The sequence below is a fragment of the Sinocyclocheilus anshuiensis genome, unplaced genomic scaffold (assembly GCF_001515605.1).
Source record: "Sinocyclocheilus anshuiensis isolate Anshui unplaced genomic scaffold, SAMN03320099.WGS_v1.1 scaffold3283, whole genome shotgun sequence".
In the NCBI taxonomy this organism is placed as follows: domain Eukaryota; kingdom Metazoa; phylum Chordata; class Actinopteri; order Cypriniformes; family Cyprinidae; genus Sinocyclocheilus; species Sinocyclocheilus anshuiensis.
The window spans coordinates 67,966-76,324 of record NW_015542780.1 but is presented as its reverse complement, the minus strand read 5'-3'; the positions used below and the strand labels follow the sequence as shown (position 1 = coordinate 76,324).

General features: G+C 39.9%; 1 pseudogene; it reads right to left on the bottom strand.

Annotated features, from left to right (window-relative positions):
• The window catches only part of LOC107694616 (uncharacterized), a 55,853-nt pseudogene that overhangs the window by 9,172 nt on the left and 38,322 nt on the right, over positions 1–8,359 (bottom strand).

Below are 8,359 nucleotides of genomic sequence, written 5' to 3'. Positions count from 1 at the left end.
TGAGATCTATCGTGACAAACCAGTCCTCGGACTTGATTTGAGACACAATCTGTTTGATCGTAAGCATCTTGAACCGAAATCGTTTGATAGCGCGGTTCAGTAGACGCAGATCTATGATCGGACGCAACCCCCCATCCTTCTTCGGAACGATGAAATAACGGCTGTAAGTACCCTGATTCTCTCGAGAGAGGAGGAACACGTTCTATGGCCTCCTTCCTCAAAAGAGTTTCTACTTCTTGTTCCAATACCAGAGCCTGCTCGGGGCCCACTAATGTAGGAATAACCCTGTTGAAGCGAGGTGGACGAGAACCGAACTGAATTCTGTAACCTCTCTACAGTCTGCAGGATCCATTGTGAGACATTCGGCAGAAGTTTCCACGCTGCCAGAAAATCTACTAAGGGAACCAGTCTCTCGAGACTGGCTTCTGGTATTACTAGAGGAGCCACTTTGGTGCCCTGAAACGGTTGGCCGGCAGGGAACAACCGATCTAGGCTCTCTAGCACCCTCATCTGAGGGGGCGAGCTCTCCTGTGCCGTACCGTCGCCGGGCGGCAGCTGGGAATTTTAAACGGCTGGGACTGCTCCTGCTCAGCAGTCCCAAAGACCTGGGGGTGGCGAGGGAGGAAGCGCTGGAATGCCGCCGCCTGCTTCTTCGCCTCCTGAAACCTCTCGATGACAGTGTTCTTTTATCTACTGCGCCGCTGAAGAGGCCAGAAGGTGATAGTGGGGCATCCAGCAGGAAGAATCTGTCCTTATCTTGTAACTCGGACAGATTCAATCACAGGTGGCGCTCCGTGGCCACGAGAGCTGCCATGGAACGGCCGATGACTCTGGCCATTTCCTTGGTGGCCCGAAGCGACAAATCTGCATCGGATTCCTCTCCCTCTCTAGTGTCCAGGTCTTTTAGCAGGTCGGCCTGGTATGCCTGCAACACCGCCATAGTGTGCAGACATGCACCGGCCTGACCTGCCGCCGTATACGCTTTCCCAACCAGACTCGATGTAAGCCTAACTGGCCTAGTGGGAAGCTTCGGGGCCTTCAGGGACGATGCTGAGGACGGAGACAGATAGCTCGCGAGCGTCTGTCCCACCGCCGGCATCGCCCCATATCCCTTCTCATTCAGCCCTGTGATGTTAGAGTAATTGGATACTGTCGGGCTGAAGAGTCGGGACGAATATGGTTTATGCCACGATCTCGAAAGCTCAGAATGGAGATTGGGGAAAAAAGAAAGACCCCGATGTGAAGGTTGCGATCTAGCTTTAAGGAAGCGCTTTCATCGAAGACGGCCAGGCGGGAGCGAAGAACATGGAGCGGGAGAAGCTCACAATCATGGCAGGCAGCCACCTCGAGAGCTGCCCGTGGATGCTCCGCTCCCAAACAGACGACTCACAAATTGTGTGTATCCCCACCCGAGATATAATGTGGGCAGGGAGGAACACACGACTTGAAACGCCGTCCGCTCGCCACATTTGCTTTAGATTTATACTTTGGCATTTTTCTCACTTGCTATACAGAATTTCACTGACTGACTGAGTGCTTTGCATACATTCACACACACACACACACCCCAGACGTGCTCGCCGAAGAGCAATAAGCTAACATGTGCGCTTGCCAGATGCGCCTTTATGCTTCCTAGTTGCTCACGTCACCCCGCTCGTGACGTCTCGCTTCGCTATTGGACTGATTTCACACATGCTTCATTACTGTGTCTCGCCGAGGGCATTCCCAAAGCGCTCGACACAGCTCGAGTTCCTGAAGGGGAACAGATGTTTCATCATTGCATAGATTGTCATAATTATGGTTTTTATAGCATACATACTGGTGTTTGTTAACCTATAACCTAAGTTCATTTAGAAACGATAGACATAACACAATATGTCATGTTTGTGATTTTTTTTTAAGTAGATTCCACTACTCCTGAAATATGTTTTATTAAAACAACTTTTTTGCCAAAGTATTATATTTACTAGAGTTTTTGTTATTACAGTAAAACCATGGTAAGTTTTTGAAAAAAAAAAAAGTATGATCCTGGCCAATAGTATATATATACAGTGGGTACGGAGGTGACCGGATTTCTGAAATGGAACATGGAGACATTCTAATTCCGTGGCTATCCATAAAATCAAATTTCTTAGTATCTATGATTTATTATATTGTCTTGACTTATTATTGATAAAAAAAAAAAAAAAGTGGGACGATATATTTATACAGAGTTCTGCCATGATATACCACTAACGCAATCTGAAATAATTGTATCATTATTCACATAGTGCAGCTGTATGGTTTCTTTCACATAAGCAGCCAATGAGCTCGCTGCTCAACATTCAAATACTTAGCTACTGCTTGCTGTAGCAGTTTCAGAAACCCTCCACCTTCCCCAGCTCCACCTGTATAGATCTGCTCTTGGATAATTTGTTATACATGGGGGTTATTTCATGTGTGTTATATGCAGCAGCAATATTTCCTACATGCTCACAGCAGCATGTCTGTGGATGTATTGACAGTAGCAAGTCTCAGTACTTGCTCTGCTGCAGCAGTGTAGCAGATCTATTCCGCCAAGACCAAAAACATTAACATTGCCATGTGTTTTGCCATGCTAAACTCTGCAAGAGTTGCCATGACAGAAATTTATTTTTTTCTCCATACTGTAAATAATAATTCATTGTATATATTATTTTTTTTGCATATTTTTTATAATTAATAATATGAGAAATAACTATAGTTAACAAATATTAAATATATTTAATATAGTTAATATAGTTATTTATAAATATATAAATATAGTTAAAAATATTTTAATTTCACAATCTCGATGTGTACTGTGTACAGTAACCACAACTTATGTCATTTTATGTTTGTGCTTTTGGAGATGGTTCTGTACTGTGCCTAATTAGGCTTTATTACACTTTTGGCTCATTTTGAGCACAAAGTATGTGCTTTCTGCAAATGTAATTGTTGCAAGCGTAATATTATTTATTCATATCAGGTGTACTTTCACTTATATGTTAAGATGTGTGGTGACTACTGCATTGTGAAGGCAGAACTTTTTGGAATGTTTAAAATTGTTTGCAAAATAATTCCACACACTCTTCAGGCCCTGTTATGTCATGTACACAAACAGTTTTACTTTAACCCTCAAGCATCCTTGGGACAAATATGGGCAACATATATATATTTTTTTCTTAATAGTTTCCTTAATCTGAGCAGTACAAGACTTTTTTTTTTTTTTTTCAAAGTTTGCCACCTGAACACACACACACAAATTGACTCAATTTAACAATGTTAAGTGGTTGAAAAAAAGACCCCAGATGGCAAATTGTTTGTGGGCCTTATATGGTTGAATTTAGGCTGTTGTTATGGCCCATAACATGGTATAACTTGTTTGGTTTACATTAACATCTTGTGAAGTCATTCTGTCACTATTAAGCTAAAACACTAAGATTTATCACACACACCATTTACTTATAACAGTAATTACATCCAGACCAGAGTGATAACAGTAGGCAACTATGCATAACTGAGACTGTTACCTACCACTTTTTATCTCGTTTCCAGACAGGATTGAAGATCACTTTCCAGGGAAGTTAATGACCTTAAGTCTTTAATTGGAAACCGTTTTGGATTTAAATGGTTAGATTCTGTGATGTCATGAACATTGTTTGATTTGAGATCTTGCACCATCCTTATAATGTCCCTCTGCTGCTCCATAAGCATTTTTTGTTTAGTTATTATGTCATGGAGAAGTGCTGAAACATTAAACACAGGAATTAGAAGGTTTACCACACCACCCATGCTATGAAATGAGCCTTACACCAACAGTGAATATATGATAGAAAACAAAGAGAAATCTTACATCTTATGAATCACAGCTTGAGAGGATTTTTCTCTGGGGTTTGCCACGGTGTCTGCAGTGGGTGGTTTTGTCATTGTCCTAGAGGACCTGGTTAAAGGCTGAACAAATCCTTTTGGATTGTGGTTGTATTTGAGATGCTTGTGGCAATTGTTTTTTCAGGGGTGTGGTGGCCTCCTCATCAGTGTCTCATTCATCCAGTAGGCGCTTGTTTCATCTTTAGAGGAGGCAAGAAATTTAATGATTACTAAATTTGATAAAGCGAGGGTGTTATGTTCATGTGAATATACTATTCGGCGAAATATTCCTTTTTTGCAGTTAAAAAAGAAATGTGCATGTTAATTTGTTAAACTGCACAATGATACAAATACCTTCTAGACAGGTCTGTGTCAAGGAATTACATAATACACACCATCTTACTTTATTTTGCGTTTGATGCCATCAGGGAGTCAGGCACAGCCTCTGACTGGAGATCAGTCTGTTCTGCAAGAGCTTCCAGCATGCTTCACTGTAATTATCTATTAAAGATAGAATGTAAAAATCAGAACAATCTGAACAAATTTCTACCATTTAGCCTTTTAAATTAAACATACTGTATACAGAAAGGATGTATACACTTGCAGTATACATAATTGTAACTTTATATGCAGACAAATACTCCAGGGGTTGCCTCAAACACTTGGTGTCTGGGACTAGGCTTAAGCCTAGGGAAAAAATGTAATTCTATTATTGTGATCTAGTGATCACAGGTGAATAACTACCTTAAACAATAAAATGTATTTAAATGTTTATATGGAGGCCATAAACACACATCATTCTTCACCCAGATTGCAGGCAAAACCTCAACTTCGTCAGTGTCAACAAAGCTGACTGTGTGGCACATGATTTATGCAAGCAAAACATATGTGAATAAACAACTTATTTAAAAAAAAAAAAAGATAATATAAAGCCAATACAGAAAAGCAGTTATGACTCTTAGTTGTCATACTTGTGTAGATTGTGTCCAAGCATAGCACACAATCTCAATTTGCAATACTTTTTAATTTATATTAATTAATTTTCCCCCAGATTCAAACATCTTATTGACTCTTTTAACAGCCCTTTTTCACGTTACTTCACTCACTGTAAGACCACGTTTTCCGTTATGCACTAGAAATGGGGACTGAGAATAATTGTAGTACCTTTAACATAAAAACAACTGAAATGCAATGACAGAAAAGAGTTAAACACGAACAAATAGCCAATCAAGTAACACACTGTAGAAGAATGGGTGTAACCTACATGTTAGTTGAGATTTTAAAAGAAGAAATAACTTACCTTGATGTATTAAAGCTCCAAAAGACAAAACCAAGGTATAGCGTGATCACAAAACGTTTGAACAACAGTTTGAATTCCCCGCCAGACTGTTTGGGTAAATGTGAGTGGCTGGCTAACAGCTACACAACTTCCGGGTCCTCTGGTAGGCAGGGTGTGCTCTTCTTCTCGTCTTGTGGTGCGCTCTGGGAAAAGTAATCCTTTTTGTAAAGCGGATTTAATGCCGTATATATAAATCAACTACTATTTCCAAGATGCATTGCAAACTACTTCATCGCATTGACCCGTCTGCCACATTATGCTGCCTTCACGTGCTATCGGAAATTTCCTATTTCCCACTTATGAAGTCGTGATTATGAGCTTGTCGTATTCAAGTGCTTTAATGTCGGAAAGAATAAAATGCAGCATCCTATTGGTTGAATATCATAAACATTCACCACGCTACACATGCAGTTTGTTGAAAATTCTGGAATTTCGGTCAAATACATGCTTATTTCACTGCTTATACAAAATCAATATACTTTGAATGATCGTTCATATCTAGCCTATAAATACACTACTTTAGCGACAAGACAAAAGGATGTAGTTGTTGTGAGAACAATGACAGCAGCAATGGTTGTCCCCTCCACCATGTTTAAAGAAAATGACCCACCCAACTAAGAATCTCTGGTATCAAAATTATTTCCTAATTTCCCAGTAGTGAATGCGACTTGAGAGGCGTTCACGTCTAATTTCCGATTAGGAAACTCGTATTTATGATAATTCCGATAGAACGTGAAGTAGAGGTCTTCACGGGTTCACTTCGATCCGAAAACCAGAGGTCCGACCCGAGACCCGATTGGGTTCGGTTCCAAAACTTCGATGAGTACCTCAGACAAGGGTCGTGTTCGGTATTAGCGGCCTCGGGTCTCGGGTAATTTAAAATAAACATGCTTTTTCCAAATGGACCGATTAGACCCGAATTCTTTTAAACTATCCAGAATGCGTAGGTTACTTTCACTTTTGAGTTAAATGGGGAACGCACATAAAAAAGGAGCATATGTTTGTAACCTCGCACACAGAAATCGTCTTGATTTATGAGATCCAGGAAAATCCACTCGCTTCATTATGCTGCATGTACATGCAGGGCTTTTATTTTTTTGTGTGCAGAAGTCTTTCGCCGGAGATGAGGTTGCAGACAACACTGGCAAATCCATGAATTATTAGGCTATCGATTTATTTTTTATCAATCATGTTTATTTTTCAAATCCACTTGTCACAATTGAAAGCCGAGCTCAGAAATAACTTGTATCCATCAGGCAGGCACTAATATAAAGTAGCCTAATAATAAATTGAATAAATGTTAAACAAATCAAAGTAATGGAGAAGTGGCCAAATCAGTCAGCAGGACACCCGGATTTTTCCTGACTGATGCGGGGCTGCAGGCTGTATACACGTCAATGCAGTTTATAGTCGGGTCCAGTCGGGTTCGAAAATAGATGCCGTCGGGTCGGGTCGGACTCGGGTCTAATTCCATCGGGTCCGTCTCGGGTTTTTCCTTTAAAAAAAATAATTTATGCACGTCGGTTTCGGGTAAGAAGTGATTCGGGTCGGGTACAGATTTTAGGACCCGAGAAGACCTCTAACGTGAAGGCAGCATTAGACCGAGCAGTACTGGGGAGCTGCGATTTATTATTTTTTTTTATAAAAACACAATCATGTTTTATTTCTCAGTCGATTTCAGTACATAAACGTTTCTTTAATTACTTATAATATCCAAAAGTATCTGCTATTTGAATAAATATTGTAAGGGATTTATAAAATTAGGAAGACACATCTTACACCTGTTTTACTGTAAATCACATTCATGCCAGAGATCTTTTATTTACTCTTCGGCTAACCAAAACCCACCCAGATCTCAGCCGAATATTTAATTTTTTTCTGGCGGACCAAACTTCAGCCACGGCCAAATATATAAAATGTGCTTTTAGTTTCTTTTTGGTTGGCCAAACTTCAGCCAGAGCTCAGCCAAATGCTGTTTCACACCAGACTGTGAAAAAAAAAAAAACGCACCAGAATGAAGCCAGAAGTGCCAAATGTAAGCCAGTCTCGGCCCACACTCTGTTGCTACCTGGGACTCATATAGGAAATAAATGGGAAATAATAAAGCATTCTGCATTAGTTCAGGCACGACTTGTAGTCAAGCTTCGCTATCAGCTGATTAAAAAAATACAAATAGACATAATAATAAACATAATAATAATAATAATAGTAATAGTAATAATAATAATAATAATAATAATAATAAATTAACCCAGCCCATATCAGCTGATCCGATTTATATGCACCCAATTGGGGAACAGGGCGTCTTATTTAAACATTACTTCAGTCAGCCTGCTTTTGCTGCTTCCAGTGCACACTGCTTTACAACCTACCTCCTCCCCAGCTCCTCCTTTAACTTGTGTCTAACTTAAACAATCTTTAATCATCTGTTGTCATTCTTGCCTTCTTTGTTCTCGGGGGATTTCTGTGCAGCTCTCCCAGTCTTAAATTGGGACTGCTACCCCTACAAGCCGCTGCTATTTCCCTGTCGTAACTTTTCATGGAGCTCATGAAAAGGACTGGAATTTAGAACAGAGCCATGCCGCCAAATGCAAATTCAGCAAAGCATGCCAATAAAAAGTTGACTTAAACATTTGTCTATACACTCTAAAACATGCTGGGTTTTTTCAACCCAATGTTGGGTCAAATATGGAGTAACAGTTGGGTTATTCCATATTGGACCCAACATTGGGTTGAAACAACCCAGCATTTTTTAGAGTGTAGTATTTATTTACATTATTATTATTATTATTATTATTATTATTAACTTTTGACTTAAAAGGTCCTGACTGAACTATAATTCAGAGCATTTCTTTGTATTTGTCCAAAAAAAAACAATAAATCCAACACAATGCAGATCATGCATAGGGTTAGGACAGAACATTCTCAATGTGGCAAACATTCACGCGCGCACGCACACACACACACACACACACACACACACACACATATGCTTTTTTAAATTAGACACACTTATAACAGAGCGCTTTTTTTGTTGAATAAAAACTGTCACTCACACATACAAAAACAAAGAATTGAATGAGCCAATGACTGAGCATTTTTTAATGTTCCAATCAGCCACTGTGCGTGCACACACACACACACACACACTTC